This window comes from Quercus lobata, chromosome 8 (genome assembly GCF_001633185.2).
Source record: "Quercus lobata isolate SW786 chromosome 8, ValleyOak3.0 Primary Assembly, whole genome shotgun sequence".
NCBI classification, from domain to species: Eukaryota; Viridiplantae; Streptophyta; class Magnoliopsida; order Fagales; family Fagaceae; genus Quercus; species Quercus lobata.
Genome location: NC_044911.1, coordinates 55,972,449 through 55,993,224, shown reverse-complemented (window position 1 = coordinate 55,993,224; position 20,776 = coordinate 55,972,449). Strand labels below are relative to the sequence as shown.

Here is a 20,776-nt window from a genome sequence, read left to right as displayed (position 1 = left end):
TGATGATAGCTATCTTATCATCAAACCAAGACACTAATCAGTTTTTAGTGTAGGTAGGGATTGAATTTTAAATCTCTTATACAACTATCAAAGATTTTACCAGTTGAGCTAACTGGAACCCACTAATTGAATATCATAGTTGAAACATAAATTTAACAAAAAGAAATATATATATATTATTTTTAAAAAGAAAATTAATTTATCCTAGATATATGACGATACATAGTTAATTACATTTATAACCTAATGTATAATCTATGATATTAATTGATGTGTGGTTTTGTAGTAGATTAGTTTACAAATATAAAAGTTTCAAACTATTAAGGGAGATTAATCATTATTGATGATCTAACACATTTGTAATTTTTTTTTAAAGCCTTATTAGAAATAAAAAAGGAAAATGCTAAAGGTACTACAAAATGTTCACAATATAATATAATAATAACAATGGTTGATGAGCTTCAATAATATAATTGATGAATATTTTAAATACTTTTTTATGATTGGTAACATGTCAATTTATAAATCTATAGTAAAATTAATGATATCCATAACATCACTAATAATTAAAAGTGCACAACCTTTTGAAAAAAATCATATCTTTTCTAAAATTTTAGGTCTTTTACAATGGGATGAAGGCCTTTTTGTAAAAGGTAAATATTTTTTTATAGTAGGGGCCTTAGGCCTAACCCTGAGTTGCCTAGGCCTTGGGCCAGCCTTGTGGATGGATATATAAATATAAAAAATTGAATTCCTACAAATCAACTCTAGAGAAATATTCAAAATTTATCAAATTCTAGTAAAATTAATACATTAGGAGGTGTCTAGACTTTGAGAACAACCTTTTTTAGCTAAAGTATCAGCGCACTTGTTGGTTTCTCAACAATAAATTGAGCTTAACTTCACAGCTTTGAAAAGTTTAGATGGAACTCTTACAGCCAAGTTTAATGTTTTGGATCAATGAATAAGAAATATGTTCATTATTGAGGATTAGAACAAGCCCCTTGGACATCCATTTCCATAACAAGGTTCCTAGTCCCTAATTTTCCCTAAGCAAAGTAGTAGAAAGATTAGTTCCTCTAAAACCTGAAACTTCTATGATTACATAGCTCAGGAAAATAGTTGAACATTTGGCATCATTGGAGCTTTCCATATCCAAGAATGATGCCAAGGATCTAGGTTCAATGGATTTAATCCCTTAGAAACAAGATAGGCTCATTTCAAAGAAAAGTAACCATTTTTAGAAAATGACCTTGCAATAGAATCCTCCTTATAAAAAAAAAAAGATTGGTATGAGAATGACTTTAATAATCTGTGTGAGCCAGCCAGAACGGACAAATGAAAGGGTAAGAAATTACATTGCCTATTAGCATCCATAAATTGGCAAACCTATAGAGCATCATCATGATGTTGTATCGACTCTTGAAATCAATACAGAGACACAGCTTCTTCTTTTTTACAATAATTGACCATGTTATACAGTATTTAATTAGTGTATAATGAATAATTGTGGTAGATTTAAGTGAAAGTGATTTTATTTTAATCAAATCGTATCAACAATTGTGAGAAATATTGTGTTCTTAGCATTACTTAAACATGACATTGTTTCTTTAATTAAAAAAAATGGTATTGTTTCATACTTCTGTAAATAACATCAAAAAATGAATGAGTCCAATTTATGAATTTTTTTATAATTTTATTTTTTAAATTAAATTTCTTAAATAGATAATTTTCCATTTGAATACTAGTAGGAGGGGGACAGATCATAGATGCTTCATTAATTTGTACCCAGGAGAAGCCCATGGGCTCAATAGTTTTGTTGGGTTGTTTTGCACCAGTGTTAGATATGTTCCAGATATCAACGTTTTGTTTAGTAAAGACTTAGGGCCTCGTTGTGGGTCAACTGTAATATGGATCTATTTGCTCGTGGGGCCTTGGTTTTGTGGAGTTGTGTGCAAACCCGAAACACCTTGGGCTGAATTGGACAGACTCTCTTGACACTTTGGGCCTTAACTCAGGGGGGCCGTTAATTTTCAGCCTGTACCTTCTGCATCATACATTCATACTCATATTTTTTATAATTGGCGCACTTCCCACTTCTCAATTTTCAATTCTCACCTCACAGGGCAGCAATAGATTTAAGTGATCATTTTTTATATTTAGATATTAATTAAATAATATTTATTTAACTTGAATATTATAATTTTTTATTTAAAACATGTTATATATTCATGCTTTTAAAAACTCAAAGTTACACATTAAGTTTTTATATTTAAATTTTACGGACATCTCATTTTCAATTAATGATAATATAACTAACCTTACTCAATTTTCTCGTAATATCATTCTCAAAAAAAAAAAATTTCTCGTAATATAATCACTTAAGCAAAATTTTATCAATTTAAATTTTGCAATACATTCACTCTTTTTTTTTTTTTTTTTTCTTTTTCTTTTTTGGATGAATGTCCGAACTCCTAAGAAATGGCCAACTGACCAAGGCCTAGAGTGTGCCCTATCATCTCATAAAACCTAATTCAATGGGGGGTTTCTAAGATAGCAGTGTAATCAATGACAAAACTCTGACTTGGGTTTGGGTGTCAATGCCACACCCACATCTTCTTCTTCTTCTCCTCCTCCATAGGCAACAGCTAAGGTTTTCAGACCCGGACCGTTCATTAAACCGTTAAAGGGAGAGGTTCAAGGTTTTTGAGGTCGAACCGGGGTCGAACCGTGATGACGTCATAATTAATTAAAGCCTAAATATAGATATTAGATTTATAAAACTAGCAAAATTGACAATATATCTATATATGTGAGGGAAATTTAATGATTTTCAAGCATATATTTAATAATTAAATAAGAAAGTTAATAAAATAAAATAATAACCATGAAAACATTAAAATTTATGATTAATTTTTGAAGTAAAGTTGAATATCTTTGAAGGATTTTGTAGAGTCCCGACTCGAGGTCCAAGCCCAACAAGTAGGTGGTTCCGGCCCAAGGAGCCCTAGACAATGAATTTGTAGAGGGTGGGTTACAGAACTGGGTTTTGGTGTGTGAATGACGACCATCAAGGTATTTCCCATGGGCCAAGTTTAACAGAGAGGATTAGTCTTCGGCAGAATCCGATGAGTTTTTCTTGGTACTTCCAGTGTGTTGGGGGTTCCAAAACCCCCCCCCCCCTTCATTTCTCTTTTTCTCCCCTTTTTATAGTCGTTTTCTCCTCCTGACTAGGGTCCCTAAGGCAGGTACTTGTCCCATCCGTCTCCACCTCCAGTTGTTGAGAGTGGTTGTAAGGACAGAGAAGTATGGCCGTGTCAAGCACAAGGTACTGAATACAATAAAGGCTGCCTTCCCTTACGCTTCTGTTCTATCTGTTGTCTTTTTCTACTTTCGTGCTTTCCCTGCCCTGTGGAACGATCTGGAGTCTCGCCACCGGTGGTCTGTTACCTCCTTTACCCTCGGCTATATCCATCCGAGGAGGATTTTTCAATAGCCGAGGAGGGGTTTTTCCATGGACTGGGCCCCTAGCCTAGTATAGATATTGGAATGGGCCTATTAGTCTTTTTCCCCCCACAGATTTTAATTATAATTTTTTTTATTCTTTGTAAGAGATGGATAATTTAATTAAGTAGAATAAAATTGTAAAAAAAAAAAAATTGCTAAGGGGTTGGACTGCACGGTTCTCACCAGTTCGTATGGTCCAATCTCGGTTTTACCGATTGACGGAATTAACAAAAAATCCGGTTCTTTATGCTTAAAAAACCGATTTTCATCTCGGTTCCCGGTTTTCACGGTTCGACCTCCCGGTCCGGTCCGGTTCTGAAAACTACTGGCTTCTTCCTCTTCTCCATATATTCCTGAAAATGCGCATCTAGTTTCATTTTTTCGATTTTCCATTGAAGCTTTATTGAATATTCATGATTATGCTCGTACTTGTCATTGATCCACCCAGCCGCAAAAAGATGAATCATTTTTCTCTTCTCTCACTCTCTCTACTTAGCAAAATTGGAAGCTCGATTGATGAATTGAATTCACAGAGGAATTAGGATTTGCATTGGATCGGAAAGTCGGGAAGATAAGCTCTAACTTATGGGCGTCGTGCTAGAGAGATATGGTAATGGTAACGGTAACAGCCCGTTACTTAGATAAATTTAATATGGCGGAAATTGTTGATTTATTAACTGAAACTCGCCTCAATAACTACAATTCAATGACATGTCATTTCCTTAATCTCAAGGGTATGTCGTTTTGTAACTACTTCTATATTATCCCATTTCTCTTGTCTTGCATCATTATTCATTGATCAACCTTTTCTTAAATTGAGGGGGTCTCTCTAAGTTTAATCTTAGAGAAAGTCCATAAACACGCAAAAAAAAAAAAAAGTTAATAATAAATTTCATAGCTAACAAACGTGGCAAATTACCAATGATAGATTTAGATAAGAACTAGTAAAAACTTGTCAACTCAACTATTATAATATGTATTATGAATTTTTTGTGTATTAAGCGTTGCTCTTAATCTTTAAGAGGCTGGAAATGACTGCTTGCCAAGCAGGGGTAATTTTGGGTAGGAGAATGGAGCAAACTTATTCCAATTGCCCTATATATGCAGTGAAACTAATGAGTCATGCATTGATCTCTTTCTTGAGTTCCCCTTAGCTAGGCCATTTGGTTTGGATGCAAGGGTGGTCTAAGAGTTGTCTTCCTCTCCATATATAGCAATGCAAACATAGACAGATGTGAGGCAATCTGGTATTTGAGGAACTAAATGGCTCATGACTGCTCCAAGGTAGTAAACCTTCGTGCAAATTATCAGAAATGTAGAATGGAGAACCAATCAAAACCTTGGTTCTGTAGATATAGGCATAAAAACACCTCAAAGCAAAAAGAATCACTTGTATAGTTGTATTGGCATCGCCCTACTTCAGGTATGATTAAACTCAATGTAGGTGTTTTTGTCATGAACTCTTTCTCTACCTTACCTGTTGTGGCCAGGAATGATAAAGGGGAAACTGATTAAAAGCTTGGGATGAAGGTAACAATAACATCTCCTATTCTCCTGTGATCCCTTGAAGCAGAAGCAGAAGCTATTCTATGGGCTTTGCAGCTAGACATTTTAGAAGAATTCAGAGACATTATCATAGAATGAGACTCTCAACTTTGCTTTGAAGCCATCAATGACCTAAAAGGGTGGTTCACTGGTCTATTGAAAACATTCTGCAGAACATTTTAGAACTTAATTAAGGAATTTCTTTTCAAATTGTTATTGTTTGGGTCAAAAGGAATCTAAATTCCGTGGTCCATCATCCATGCTCGTGCTAAATGCTATTGTGACATTAAAAGTTTTACCAACTGTAATAATTATTCCCTCTCCCAGGTTCTGTAACAAGATTCACAAGGGATTTAAATGGAGGACTCATTGATCTGAAGCATGACATAAACCCAAAAATTCATGTCTTGACCCACCATATTAACAATCCACGGAACTTTCAGAACTTAGTAGCTTAATTGATTAGCACTTCTTAAGGTAAGTTGTTAAATTTAATTTATATATCATTATTATTTTGAATTTTGTTTGAAATTAATTTCAGTTAAACTTTAATAAAATAATTTTTTTTTTTTTTTTAAAAGTAGACATAAAAAAAGAGACAAAAAAAAGGTAGTATTCTAATCATATAGAAGTTCTTCGTTTTTTTAAAAGATATTATACAGAGATAGCTGAATCAAACTATCTTCAAACACTCCCACATATACATACACTAATATATGAGTATTTTACAACTTCGGAGCAAATAATAAAATAAGTACAAGTAAAATGACATGTGGAGAGGCCAGGACTCGTGCATCCGAAGGTAGTATGATCAGTAAAGCCAGTCTCCATGTCTGTGCCATAGTCACGCGCACACCAAGAGCCTTGTAAAAACTTGCTTCAAGTATATGAACGACCTTATTTTACACACAAATTAATCACGTACTCTAACATTAAGCAAGCTCAAGCAGAGTAAAATTTTACAAAAAGGTAGCGATATCTGGGGTGACAAAACCAAGACCCAATGGCAAAAAAGCCAGTGGATTGTCAGTAGCAAAGCCAGAGATAAATGTTAAGGGTCGAGAAGGGTTTGAGAAGAATCGAAGTGAGCAGATGAGATAGAAGAAGAGTGTAGTGATAGGTACCATTCTCGCTTTCTTTCTTTCTCTCCCTTCGGTTGTTTTGCACCTGAAGTTGAAACTTGAAACTTCTATGAAACTTCTTTGGCTTTGGATTTTAGTCTAGCTAGGCATTGAGAACTGGTAACTTTGAGATATATATATATAGTGCTGGGCAAAGCTGAGGACAAAATTATGAAAGCGAGCACTAGATCCTTACCCAAAAGGCTAAAGTAACCGTGTTTAATGAGCTTGTAGAGATCATTATGACTGATGTCCTTGGTGGGTTTAGTTCAAGAAAATTAAATAGTGGTACAAGACCATGTGAACAGAAGTTGACAGAGGTATCAATTTTTACATATCGAGGCATGGAAGTTTCTGAAAATTATCTAGGTCAGGTTATCGTGTGACCTTAGGGAATGCGAAGAGGATAAAGGTAAAGGTTGATAAACTCGTTCAAACAAGCCTACTATAGGCAACGGCACTAAGATAATGGGTGATCAAAACACAGGAACAGGATGACGAATTGAACCACCAGATGGAGAGTTTACATGACCGATGATCCTCTATAGTGGATGGATTCTAGCTAGGGGTGTACGCGGTTCGGTCGGCTCAGTTTTTTCCTAAATTTATTACCTAACCGATAGGGATCAGTTTTCTTATAATTGGAACCGATGCATACCGCATGGTGTCAGCTTTTCGGCCTTTAGCAGTGCGGTTATTTGCGGTCGGTATAATCGGTTTGGTCGGTTTGAAACATTAAAAAAAAACTGTTTTTTTTTTTTTTAATATAAAAAAATTGGACTTTCAAGCAGTGTAACATTATAAACTTTATACTAGGCAGAACTATGGATGCTATTAAAACTTTAGTTATTTAAAGAAAAAGTCCAAGTGTAACACGAAAAAAAAAAAAAAACACTATAAACTTTATACTATCCAGAACTATGGATGCTATTAAAACTTTAGTTATTTAAAGAAAGAAGTCCAACAATGTAACACGAAAAAAAAAATTCCATAAATGTTGTTTAAATTTTATTTGGCAGACAACTAGACATGAATACATGATGGATGTGAGAGTGGGACTTGAACTTGAAGTAATAGTGTAACACTATAAGCTTAGTTTGGAATCAGACATATAGAGAAAGAGATTCTTAAGAACTTAAGCCTTAAGGGCACAAGGTGAGAGAGGAGAGGGGATTACAAATGGCTTGCTGCAAATTGGGTTGCGTGGCTAGCGGCAACTGCTTGATTGGTGAGGCGTCTAATGATGAGACTTGAGAGGGCAAAGGCCAGCCAAGCTGAGAGGTGAGAGCGAGAGAGAGTGAAGGCCAGCGGCCAGAGAATAGAATGAATTTATAGCAAGCAAAACTCAGAAAACCTAGCATAAAACAACGCTGTTTTGCTCTCTCTCTCTTTTCTTTTCTTTTCTTTTTTAAATAACAAGTGAAACGAAGACGTTGTTTTAAAAAAAAAATTAAGAAATCTAGTGAAACGACGCCACATTACTTCAATTGAAATTTATATCTCTATATCGGTTCAGTTCAGCTCATCCTCGGTTTTGGACATTCTACTCCGATGTTTGCACTGCACTGGCATCGGAAATCACTTCGCCCTCCGCTTACTGACATTGGTACTGTCGGTCGGTTGCAGCTGCAATTCAGAATGATCGATGTCGGTCGGTTTCCTCGATGACAGTAAGCTTTTGCACACCCCTAATTCTAGCTACACAAACACAAGGTGGACAGATATCAATGCCACGTAGCACCCACATGGCTTAAATGGATTCCAAGGAATCCTTAATGAAAATATCTTGCACCCTAGGATTGACCCTGGTCAATGAAATCCCTATATGGGAAGAATCTCGCAAAATACGTACATTTATAAGGATCTTCCCCATAAGAAAACATCTTCTTACTCAAGAAATAAAGGTCGGTTCTACACCATTATAAAAATCCAAAGACCTCAGAAAATAAGGTACACAAAATTTATCCCAGCTTTGACACTCTAGAATTGTGAATATTCTCTAACTTAACCTTCGGAGGGTATTTGGCTAGTACCACACCAGTACTCTCTGTAAAGTTTTCTCCTTATTTGTTGCGTAGATTTTGTCTAGAGTACGTGAGGACTACGCAGCTTACTGACGATTTTCGACATCATCAGAAAGTTTCTAAAAATTAACCATTCATTTTGAGAAAATTTTTATGGGAAATTGAAAAAGCTGTTAAAACAATTTAATTACTTTTTCGTTTTTCCATTAAAAAATTTCCTTAAATAGTTTACTAATGTACTCCATAAGGGAGTAAATCCCAATTATCTAACCCATTTTTAGGATAAAATTGATTGACAACCTACTAAATGGACTGGAGTATGTAAGGTAAAGTTGGTTTATTAATTAAAACGCATTAAGATTCCTTGAACAAGTAAGATACTTTAAACTTATCCCAAAAAAAAAAAAAAAAAGTAGGATACTTAAATATTTTCCCGTAAATTTAATACATAATTTTTTTTAATACCGCAAACAAATATACACATTTTATCTATTCTTTGTCAATTTTAACGTTGTTAGCACCAAATCATTTTATACCAAAAAAAAAAAAAAAAAAAAAACTAAAGTACTAAATTGGTAGGAAAAAAATTAAGATGATCTTAATGCAACCAAAAAAAAAAAAAAAAAAATTTATGAGGCTTTAGTGCATTTATCTTGGAGTGGAAAATTTGACACAACTCGCAAATAGAACACGACATAACGCGAAATTAATAGATTATAGATTGAGATTTAATGGATTCGTGTCATATTCGAGTTAATACTATTAACTCATTTAATAAACGTGTCGTGTTCGTGTCCAACCCATAAAACTTGTTTAACCCGTTGTAGAGGGCCTTTTTGTGGTTAAAGTGGGTTGGGCTGCCTCCTGCGATATTGGGCCCGAGTATTCTGAGTAAGGGAGTTGAGACCGATTCAACTGCAACTCAATTTGGTCCGGCTTGTGCACAAACTATGTCTCGTCTGCTAGGAGCACGCTTACGGCGGGTAAAACGTGGTGCTTATCCTCTATTTCTACCACAGAACTAACTTTTCTCCAGTTTCTGCCGCAGGACTAACTTTTTTGCTATGTAGCAAAACTTTCTGCTGTGCAATAAAACTTCCTGCTGTGCAATAAAGCTTCCTGCTGTGCATTAAAGTTGTCCGTTGTGCTTTAAAGCTGTCTGTTGTGCTTTAAAGCCTTTTGCCGTGCAGCAAAACCTTTTGCAATGTGAATGACTACTCTTTGTTTTTACTGCAGAAATACTTTTCTACTTCCTGCACATAAACAAATCTAAAGCCTAAAGAAAATACCCATCAAACAAATGTTAGTTTAAATGGGTTAGCATATTCTCAAATATATACATACATATATGAGTATATATACTTATACGTATTCACATGTACATATATAAAATATATTTTACAAAACATGAGAAACAATATATGTATATATATATATATATATACTTATAGCAGGATAATGATTAGTTTGTGTCAAAAGTAAAACATGTAATAACAAATAAAGAAGAAAGCTTCCGCAGAAAAGGTTTAACTAGTATAATAGCTAACACGGTACATATAATGAAAAGGTGCTATAGCAGAATAACTAGTACAAAAAGTAAAGATACCACAACAGGATAACTGATGCAGCATACGTGATAAAAAACGCGCTATAGTAGAATAACTAAATACAGCAGATATAATTTATAACGAGAGAAATCAAATATATTTGCAATCAAAATCAAGTATTGAATCTTCCCATAGGATAAGTAAACCAAGAAAGAATCCAAACCCCAACTTGAACAATCTTGTCATAGGTTTTTGCCATCAAAGTTGTGCATTTTGGAGAATAGGCCTAAATGGCTACTAGCTATTACTTTTGGGGACATCAAAGAGTGGGTTTGCTAAGAGGGAGGGAAAAAATGGTCTATTGATGTATGTCCTTATTCCTGCCGTATTTTCTCTCTTTATTTTACCACTTTCTTTCTTTCTCTTCGTTCTTTCTTTACTCTTAGTTTCTTATTACTCTTCTGCCGTGGGTTGTTCCCCCTTTTTAGTCATTCCTTTTCCTAGGTACCTCTCTCTGGGTGCTTACTACTCTCTTACCATGGGTTTTCCCCCTTAAGTGCTTCCCTCCATTGGGTTTCCCTCTTTTAGTGTTTTTCTCTCTTCCCCTGTTTTTTCCTCCTCCTCCCAGTCCCCCTTTTCTACCATGGTTACCTTCCTTTTATAGCAAACTGATTCAATGGGATTTCTCCCTTTTACCCCTAGGGCTTCACCAACTGTTTTTTAGTTTGTTATGGGCATCCTTTCAAGATTACCCACTCGCCCATTGGTTGCCCAGACCACTGCCATTGTTCAGTTCATGTCTGCTACACCACTACTCATTTCACGACAAAATTTCCTTTTGTTTGTTTCTGCTGTATACCTCTACCTCACTACCTAGCTTTATGGCATGCATCAGATGGTCTCAACTATTTATTACTTCTTTTGGGTAAGATACCATCCCAATAAGATATATTCCCAAAAGAAGTCATGGCAGAAAACCAAATATAGACCCCATTTTCCTCCTACCACCAAACCACACCCTCTGAATCCCCTTGACCGTGGGCCCACCTCCCTTGTATTGGCTGGATACAGGTTAGTGGTACCGTGGCCCTTCTGTGTTTGTCTCCCACGTCGTTTCTGCCGTAGCAGATTAGCTTTGTTTTATTCTGCTGCGTGGCTGTATTATTTCTTTACGCGTTTCCTGCTACATTTGTCATTTTCCTTCGGTTTGGCTTTTCTTTCCTTCACGTGATTCCTGCTGCTGACACTTCCTGCCATTCCTTGTTTCTTTTCATCGTGCTTCTTCATATCAGTTCTCACGCCTATCCTTTTATACAAAAGAATTTGGGCCTTTGTGGGCCAGATAATGTTGACTGGATCAAAAGAGTCTTGAGCCCAATTTGTCTGTCTATCGAAGCCATTCTACCAGGGAACTGTATTATGCGGCAGATTTGTATTCTACGGCAGATTTGCGATTTGCGTTTTGCTATAGATTGCTTTCCCTTGCATTTTTTTCTTTAGACCTCTCTTACTCTTTGGTCTTCTTGGTGGGCCTTTGGGCCTTGCTTTTTCATTGGGCTTTCTTCTTCATGGGCTTTTGGATATGGATTTGCAAAAAATGGGCATCAACACCCGTTTAATTAAATATCATTTTACTAATATAACCGTCAAAATTCTAAAAAACCCTAAGTATATAAACTTATTTGTTGTTGTGGTTTATTTTGTTTGACATATTGTGATTGGTTATTTGTGATATTAAGATATATTTTAATTTTGAATGATTATTTGTGATGCAGTTATTTGTTAGTTTTGAATTTTATATTTAAAAAAAAATTATTTGTTTTAGATCAATTGGGTTAATATTAAAATTTGTTTTTGCTTTTCACTTTGATAAAAGTTAATAAACAAATCGATACAACTGTCCTGTTTAATAAACAGGTTGTGTTAGAGTTAAGAAATCCTGGACTGTTTAATAAACATGTGGGGTTAGTATTGATCCATATAATCAAATACTCATAGGTTAACACAACACAAATTAGACACGCAAACACGAATTGGGACTCTTAATTTTATCCTAACTAAAACCACCAAATCCCCTCTCCTTTTTTTTTTCTTTTTTTTTTTAATAATGAAGAGACTATATTATTCAAGGATCAAGAATAACGTAGTACATACTTACCAAAAAAGAAAATAACATAGTACATCTAACTAAAAATAAATAGCCAACTTTTTCTCAAAAAAAACATAAGTAAATAACCAACCAATTTGTAGGCCTTTTGCTAAAGTAACACCTCATTTATTACTAGGCCTTTTGTTATGCTCAAAACACATCAGCTTTATACAAGGGGCAACTCGAAACCTAAGACCAGCCACACAAAATAATCTCGAAAATAGCTTCTTCTTCATTTCTTTTCTTTATATACATTTGATGTAGATGAGTCATTAAAGCCAGTTTAAGAACCTACACATCAAAGATTCCCATCCAAGTTAGCAACTTCCCATTTGATGATCTCAAAGTCCCAATCACTTAACTCTTTCAATAATGAAATTGTAGAAGAGAAGTCTTTCCCACTTTCCCAAAACCTTTTTTCTTTTTTTTCTTTTTTTCTTTTTTTTTTCTTTTTCTTTTTGAGAAAGAGAATAGGCCACGTTCAAAGAATAGAAAAGGTATTTCCCTAGTTTCCATAGACTTTTTGAAAAGAAAATGTTAACTGACGTCGTAAAAGTATTAGATTAGGAATTATTTTTAATAATATTTTATGAAAAATTATAATTTAACTAATATTATAGACAATTTTTTATTTTTTTCATAAAAGTAGTATCGAATCTTTTCCAACATTGTTTAATAACAAGGTTTTTCTTTTTTCTTTTTTTTTTTGGACTGAATAACAAGGGTTTTTACTAAGGCATATATTAATAAGTCATTTTAGAAAATTTTATATGAAAAAATAGTTGATTTTTTCACAACTTTCTAATTTTTCATAAAAAAAACTTAATGTATATCTTAAACATACACATTAATCGAACCTTATTGATAATTCCGTTAACATGACCCGTTGCAGTAACCTTGCCATAAACATTCGTTGGGATTGACTCTTAGGTTGTCTGGATCTGAACTCATTCCCAAAATATCATCTACTATCAATATCAAACGGTCTCTCCTTTAACTAGCTTCCACTACTTTCGATTCTCCAAAAAGGAAAAAAAAGCTACCACTGCTTCCACTTAACCCGCGCACAACACACTACTTCAACTTTCTATGAAGTTTTGCAGGTCATCCACTTTTCTTTTTTGGATGGAGGGCCTGCCCAACTTAATTTGGGACTGAGGTGAAAGGTTTATGTTGGGCTTTTTATATGTATATATTAATTAAATAAAATTATTTAATGTTGATCAAATTAAGGTTAGTTTGATGTATTAAATACGTAATTTAATGAATAATAATAACTAAAACTAATGTTAATTTTATATAGAAAATTGAATATTATAGTTTTTTTTAGAGAAAGTTTCAACTTCTGACGTCTACTCTTGATAATAGCTCTCTTATCATCAAACCAAAACACCAATCAGTTTTTAGTGTAGACAGGGATTGAACTCTAGATCTCTTATACAATCATTAGAGATTTTACCAGTTGAGTTAACTGGGACCCACTAATTGAATATCATAGTTGAAACATAAATTTAACAAAAAGAAAAAAAAATATTTTTAAAAAGAAAATTAATTTATCTTAGATATATGACGATACATAATTAATTACATTTATAACCTAATGTATAATCTATGATATTAATTGATGTGTGGCTTTGTAGTAGATTAGTTTACAAATATAAAAGTTTCAAACTATTAAGGGAGATTAATCATTATTGATGATCTAACACATTTGTAAATTTCTTTTTAAAGCCTTGTTAGAAATAAAAAAGGAAAATACTAAAGGTACTACAAAATGTTCACAATATAATATAATAATAACAGTGGTTGATGAGCTTCAATAATGTAATTGATGAATATTTAAAATACTTTTTTGTAATTGGTAACATGTCAATTTATAAATCTATAGTAAATTTTATAATATCCATAACATCACTAATAATTAAAAGTGCACAACCTTTTGAAAAAATTCATATCTTTTATAAAATTTTAAGCCTTTTACAATGGAATGGAGGCCTTTTTGTAAAAGGTAAATATTTTTTGTAGCGGGGGCCTTAGGCCTAGGCCTTGGGCCAGCCCTGTGGATGGGTATATAAATATAAAAAATTGAAGTTTTTACAATCAACTCTAGAGAAATACTCAAAATTTATCAAATTCTAGTAAAATTAATACATTAGGAGGTGTCTAGACTTTGAGAACAACCTTTTTTAGCTAGAGTATCAGCGCACTTGTTGGTTTCTCAACAATAAATTGAGCTTAACTTCACAGCTTTGAAAAGTTTAGATGGAACTCTTACAGCCAAGTTTAATGTTTTGGATCCATGAATAAGAAATATGTTCATTATTGAGGAACTCTTACAACCAAGTTTAATGTTTTGGATCAATGAATAAGAAATATGTTCATTATTGAGGATTAGAACAAGCCCCTTGGACATCCATTTCCATAATAAGGTTCCTAGTCCCTAATTTCCCTAAGCAAAGCAGTAGAAAGATTAGTTCCTCTAAAACGTAAAACTTCTATGATTACATAGCTCAGGAAAATAGTTGAACATTTGGCATCATTGGAGCTTTCCATATCCAAGAATGATGCCAAGGATCTAGATTCAATGGATTTAATCCCTTAGAAACAAGATAGGCTCATTTCAAAGAAAAGTAACCATTTTTAGAAAATGACCTTGCAATAGAATCCTCCTTATAAAAAAAAAAGATTGGTATGAGAATGACTTTAATAATCTGTGTGAGCCAGCCAGAAAGGACAAATGAAAGAGTAAGAAATTACATTGCCTATTAGCATCCATAAATTGGCAAACCTTTAGAGCATCATCATGATGTTGTGTCGACTCTTGAAATCAATACAAAGACACAGCTTCTTCTTTTTTACAATAATTGACCATGTTATACAGTATTTAATCTATATATATAATAATAGGTGAAGCAGAGAGAAGCTCAAATTGTAATTTCAAATTAAAACTCTAATTTTATGCCATGTGTCTACATCTATGTGGCAACCAGTTCATAATTATCCTTCCAATTATTCAATTAAAATATGTAATTGAAGTTAAATTTTGCTCCATGCAGCTAAATGTACGTGGACCCATTCTCATTATTCATTAAAACCACTTCTATTTATAGGGTCAAGTGAGTTACTTTGTTAATTAAGTTTTTTCTTGATTTTGTAGCCAAATGTGAAAATCAAAGAAGCTATTTTTATAGCCAATGAATTCACTGATTTCACAAGAGACGGGAGGGAGAGAGTCATAAGGCACTATGAAAGGAGAGATTAAGGACCACCACCATGTTAGACCATCTCCCACCTTCAACCCAGCCTCTTGCCACCATGTTAGACGAAGCAGAACCCAACGGCTCTGCCAAGCCGTCGAATTCCTTCTTGGTACTGAGCAGCGACGGCGACGACGACAAAGCGGCGAATGAAGATTTGAGCCTAAAGATCGTCAAGAAGGCGCTGTTGATGCGCGCCACCAAGTTGGTTCCCGACGCCGTCGTCCATTGGTTCTTTTTACTCGTGAAAAAAAGGAAGAGACTCCATTGTTAAATAATGGCCAAACCAGCCACTAGAAAATAGAATGCAACAGTCACCTAACTTTATATCTGAGGCAAAACTAACGCATACATTAAGTGTAAGAGTGTGTGAGAATCTCAAGTCAACTATCAACCATGGCTGCAGCTGTAGCTATAAGCAGCACAGTGAAGTACGGGATCATAGGTGTGGGAATGATGGGCAGAGAACACCTCATCAATCTCCATCATCTTCACACCGAAGGCGTAGCTGTTTTTGCTATAGTTGACCCCCATGTCCCTTCCCAAGACCTTGCCCTACAATTAGCTCAATCCTTTAATTGGCCACTGAAGGTATTGTTGCGTTGCATTCGATTTCATATAAAATTAGATGGGAATTTTTTTTTTTGGGTATATTCAATTTTGTATTTTTATTCACAGTATTGTTGTTTAATTAATTGGATCAATGCTTTCTCAAAAAAAAATAAAAATTAATTGGATCAATGATGGGCACATGAACTTTGGGATTTTAAATGTGGTAGTTCTACTCATATAATTACAAAACATTCAAGTCCTAATGAGTATATTTTATTCTTTAGGGGTCTTATCTTGCACACTAATTTAAGAATTAATGCCTTAATAGAGGTTTTAATGACCTTTAAAAGTTATGAAGGTTTTTTTGGGGCACCGGGAGCTATTGGACAGTGGTCTCTGTGATGTACTGGTTGTGTCAACACCAAACATGACCCATTATGAGATTCTTATTGATATCATCAACCACTCGAAACCCCATCATGTATTGGTGGAGAAGCCATTATGCACCACAGTTGCTCACTGCAAAGAGGTTAGTAATCTGGTTGCGTGATCATCTCTACATAGAGCTTATCTATTATTATGGCTTGTCATTATATAGATTATATAGTATAACAAATCACACTGTATATGTAAGATGGGGAAGCTGTTTTGGAACATTATGCCCATTTGTTTAGATGCGCTGTATTAAATACTTGAACTTTGTTCAATTGACGATTATGGAATTGTCACAAATTGTCTCACTTTTTGGTGGCTAACCTGTGGTGGTAGGGAGTCTGGAATTTGATTTGGGTCAATGACTTATGACTTCAGGAATTAATGGGAAGATGAATATGCGATTTAAGGTCACGAAACCAATATGACACATGAAGCAAATAATTTACTAAACAAAACCAATTTGTTCCATGAATCCATGATGAAAGTAGCATATTTCACCATTTTTTGAATGATATACAATTGGTGGGAACTTACATGATCAATGTATGAGAATAGAGAACCAAACACTTAGGCCTGACTGAGTTGAGTTTAATGTGAACTTAGGCATTATAGTCATTTGAGGCAGCATTCATTAGATTGTAGCATTTCCATGTCATGAAGGTGATTTCTTAATGAGGCAGTTAGCCTAATTTTGGAAATTTGCATCACGTAGATAAAAATGTAAGTCATTTTCCTCATTTTAAAGAAGTGCAACATGATTGACAACAAGGTACCTTTGTTTCTGTGCTACAGCTATAATGCTAATGGATATAGTCAATATTGCTTCTGAGGTTTGAATTTACTTGACAACCAGATAAGCCATGGTGAAAAAGTTGTGAACTTTCACAATTTATTTGTTTAGCAGAAAAAGGAAAATCTCTAGATTTATTTGGTCCAATACTATTTTATCAAAATTCTTTTTTGCAATGTGTCGAGTAGAAGGAAAAAAAATATAGAATAAAATGATTGAAGTTTATCACAAACAGAATTATAACTTATTGACCAGCACTCTACATTAGTTAGTTGATTGCCTTCAGCTATAATTTGTAACTGAATTACATTTGAATACAATTGTGTAGCTGATAACTTTAGTAAGACTTGCATGCTCTTCCATTTTGTTTTAGATTCTAGATTTACACAGTAGTTTAGTTGTTTCTTTCTCTGTTTATAGGTTCACAACATTATGTTCCCAATTAAATTCAAACACATAGCTGTATTGAATTTAGAAAAATGCTAAAACCATGGACTATTTTACAATTTTTTTTACACACTGCTGATGCGGTGAATGATGGTTATTGGTAAGCAAAAAAGTGATGATAATGGTGGGCAAATGTGAACCAGTAAGAATTTGCCACATCCATAGTTTGTAAGAATATAGTAAAATAGTTTGACTGTAGCATTACTCTTGAATTTAATTGTCTTTGGAAAATATAGCAATATTTGTACTTCATTAGATTTGAATATAATCAAGAACTTAATGTATAGCATTTAAGGAATTGTACCCAAGTTTTGTCTTTTTTATTTGTATATATATATATATATATAATTTTTTTTTTATATTTCTATATTGGATATGCGGATATAAGTTTCCCCATTTCGACAATTGAGTAAAAATGGACTTTTGGCTTACTTGGTGGGTCATGAGAATTTTTGTATATGACTGTTTTGGAAACTTATATTGCCTTAGGTTGTTGTTGTGAACGATAAAGAGGAGGAGACAGTGGAAGCCTCAAATATGGTTGAGCCTGTTGATCTAAATGCTGTTGAAATAACCGACAACATTGTGTTTCGGAAGCTTCTTGTGAGTTCAAATATTTGCTCTCAAATGCCAATTTTGAAAATACAATTCCTATTGAAAGGCTTAGTTTGGTATCTCTATGATTTCCATTCTCTCAGCGAGGGCCAAGGTATTTTGATCCCCCAAATAGCGGTTGGGGAGCAAGCTTTAATTGTGGTGAAGAAGGTCATACAATGGCAAACTGTACAGCAGCTAAGCGGAAGAAACCTTTCTTTGTTTGTGGGAGTTCGGAGCACAATGCAAAGCAATGCTCAAAGGTTCGTTGAATGAATATTGGATTTTTATTATTATTTATTGTAGGACTTATTTCCTGCGCTACTAATTGTTGTTATATTTACCCTAAGTTGTATATATGTTTTGCACATACATACATGTAATGTGCACACTAACTTGTGCATATGTGTTTGTGGGTGCTCATGTGCATCTGTGCATTTATCTATTTATGATGGGCCTTTGATTCTGATCATCATCCATATCTGGGTGTTTGATTTACTGCTTGGTTCTTTTTCAGGGACAAGATTGCTTTATCTGCAAAAAAAGTGGCCACCGAGCAAAAGACTGTCCTAAAAAGTACAAGGGTGGCTCTTTAAGTTTGAAAATTTTTTTAAAATGCGGAGATTTAGGACATGATATGTTTTCATGCTAGAATGATTATTCACCTGATGATCTCAAGGTTTTTTTCCCCTTCCCTTCTTTCATACCCAAAGAAAAAAAAAAAACCAGTCATTCTGCCATTTTTTTCTACCATTTGGAGAGGAATGAAAAACAAAAACATCTCATGTTGGGGAAGATAAAGAGACATCTCAGGCTAGCACCACCAACAAACTGACTTTTGAGTCTAATTTTCCTCCATCTGTCTAAATTTAAGTGGGATCAGTTGTAATTACGCTCACTTTCATTTAAAAAAACGTTGTGCTCCTTTTTCTTTTTTTTTGGCTGAATAAAACATTATGCTCTTCCACAATAATCACACCTATGTATTTTCAAGTTCACCTCCCCTTCTACAATAATCAAAACCCAAAATCCTTTCTCTCCTTCAATATACAGCTCCCCTCTTCTTCAATGAATGCTATGGAATTTCAAAAGAATCTCTCAGTATCAATGGTTACTTTTATTTGAGTTTTCCTGTTGAATAGGTTTAGATTTGATTTGTTTTTGTTTCAAGTTTTTAAAACACGGAATGATTGAGATTTGAGCAGGTTAAAGAGATAGTGTTCGTGAATGTCGCTGCCACCATCATATTATCAGAACTGGCACTGGTACATTTGTAAGGTTGAATTTAATCAACCATCTTATTGGCTATGAGAGGGTTGTTTGGTGTTCTGAGAAGCAGTTAGGAAGGAACCAATTTCTATTGGTTGATGCTATGGTCAAGTAGCGGAATCCGGGAAGCTAGAAAAGAAAAAGGTTCGGCGCAACCTCGTTGGAGCAAGAAGTTTCGAGGGCTTAGGTGCACTGGGTAGATTAGGTTTGGAGGGTCTATTGCTGTCCATGTATCCCAACTACATTTTCTAGTGGATTGTTTACCGCTTGGAGGGCGGCGGAGAGGTTTTACGCCGAGGGTTTCAGTTTCCTCTTCGATAACACATCGCGTGTTGTTCTTGTGTTTGCATCTTCCTTCCCTTTTATCTTTGTCTTTTATTATCTGCTGTGGGTTGTGATTTTAATTTGGTTTAGATAGTTTTCCAATTCTGTTTTATAGCTTTTGTTCATTTTCCGCACATTAAGTGTTTGACATAAAGTTTGAATTGGTTAATTTGTAAATTGGGGGTCTAAATGTTCAAGTGTGTTTTTACACTATTTGAACTTTCAACATTCTTTCCCCCTTTTTAGATTTAGGTATGAAATTTTTTTTTTTTTTTTTTATAACATTTAGGTATGAAATTTGATATTTAAAAAAAAAAAATGAAAATGTTTGGTTTCTCAATTTTTCGATATTTTTTTTCCTATTTTCGATTACAGAAATCACTAAGCCTTTCCCTGTTTTCTAATATCTACGTTCATAGTTTTTTTTTTTTTTTTTCCTTTCTGGGGTCTTTGATTCTAGGAATTGAAGTTGCCCTCGAATTATGAAGTTCTTCTTCAGAAAGTATTTGATGATTGTACTAAGGTATTGCTCTCTCTATCTGTGTGTGTGTGTTTGTCTTCTGTTTGGGTGCTGAGAAAGTGTGTGAAAATTAAAAGTTTCGAGTTTTTAGATATGGTTTTTGATTGGTTGTGATGGGGTCTTCGTTTATTAGGAAATAAATACGGCCCTGTGATGGGGTTTTAGTTTATTAGGTTTTGAGAAAATGAGGGGTAGAAAATAAATTTTAATTTAGGAATCTTAGACTTTATTTTAATTAATTGAGAGGGGAATAAAATTATTTGGTTTTGTTGTTATAAAGTTTTGGTACCTCCCTGATATGGCTCTCTGGCTTATTTCCTGTTTGGATTATTCATATTATATGATTTTCTTGATATGGATCTGTTTCTGATGGATTTGTTGAAAAATTGGCTTTATGCAGAGAGTTTGGCTGCATAAAAGAACGGGTGGTGTTTGTTTGTCCATTGCTTCAAAAGGATTATCAATCACCGGGACAGGTGATTGAAGATATTGGAATCATATCCCAACTGAAGAATCTAGGTGAGATTCGTTCAATTTTTTCACCCTCTTTTTTTAGTTTTTATGTATTGATTTTTCAATGGAAATGAGAGAAAATTTGTATTTTTCTTCCCATGTATGTTTTAGATGGACGATCAAAACTCTAGCCAACTGTGGAATTTCCTTGCTGGAATTTGTCTGAGTAGGCTTTTTTTTTC

The 20,776-nt window shown here is 34.2% G+C and overlaps 1 pseudogene; it reads left to right on the top strand.

The window, feature by feature from the left end:
* Nucleotides 1-15,111: 15,111 nt before the first annotated feature.
* On the top strand, nt 15,112-19,245 carry LOC115957101 (annotated as a pseudogene).
* The last annotated feature ends 1,531 nt before the right edge of the window (nt 19,246-20,776 follow it).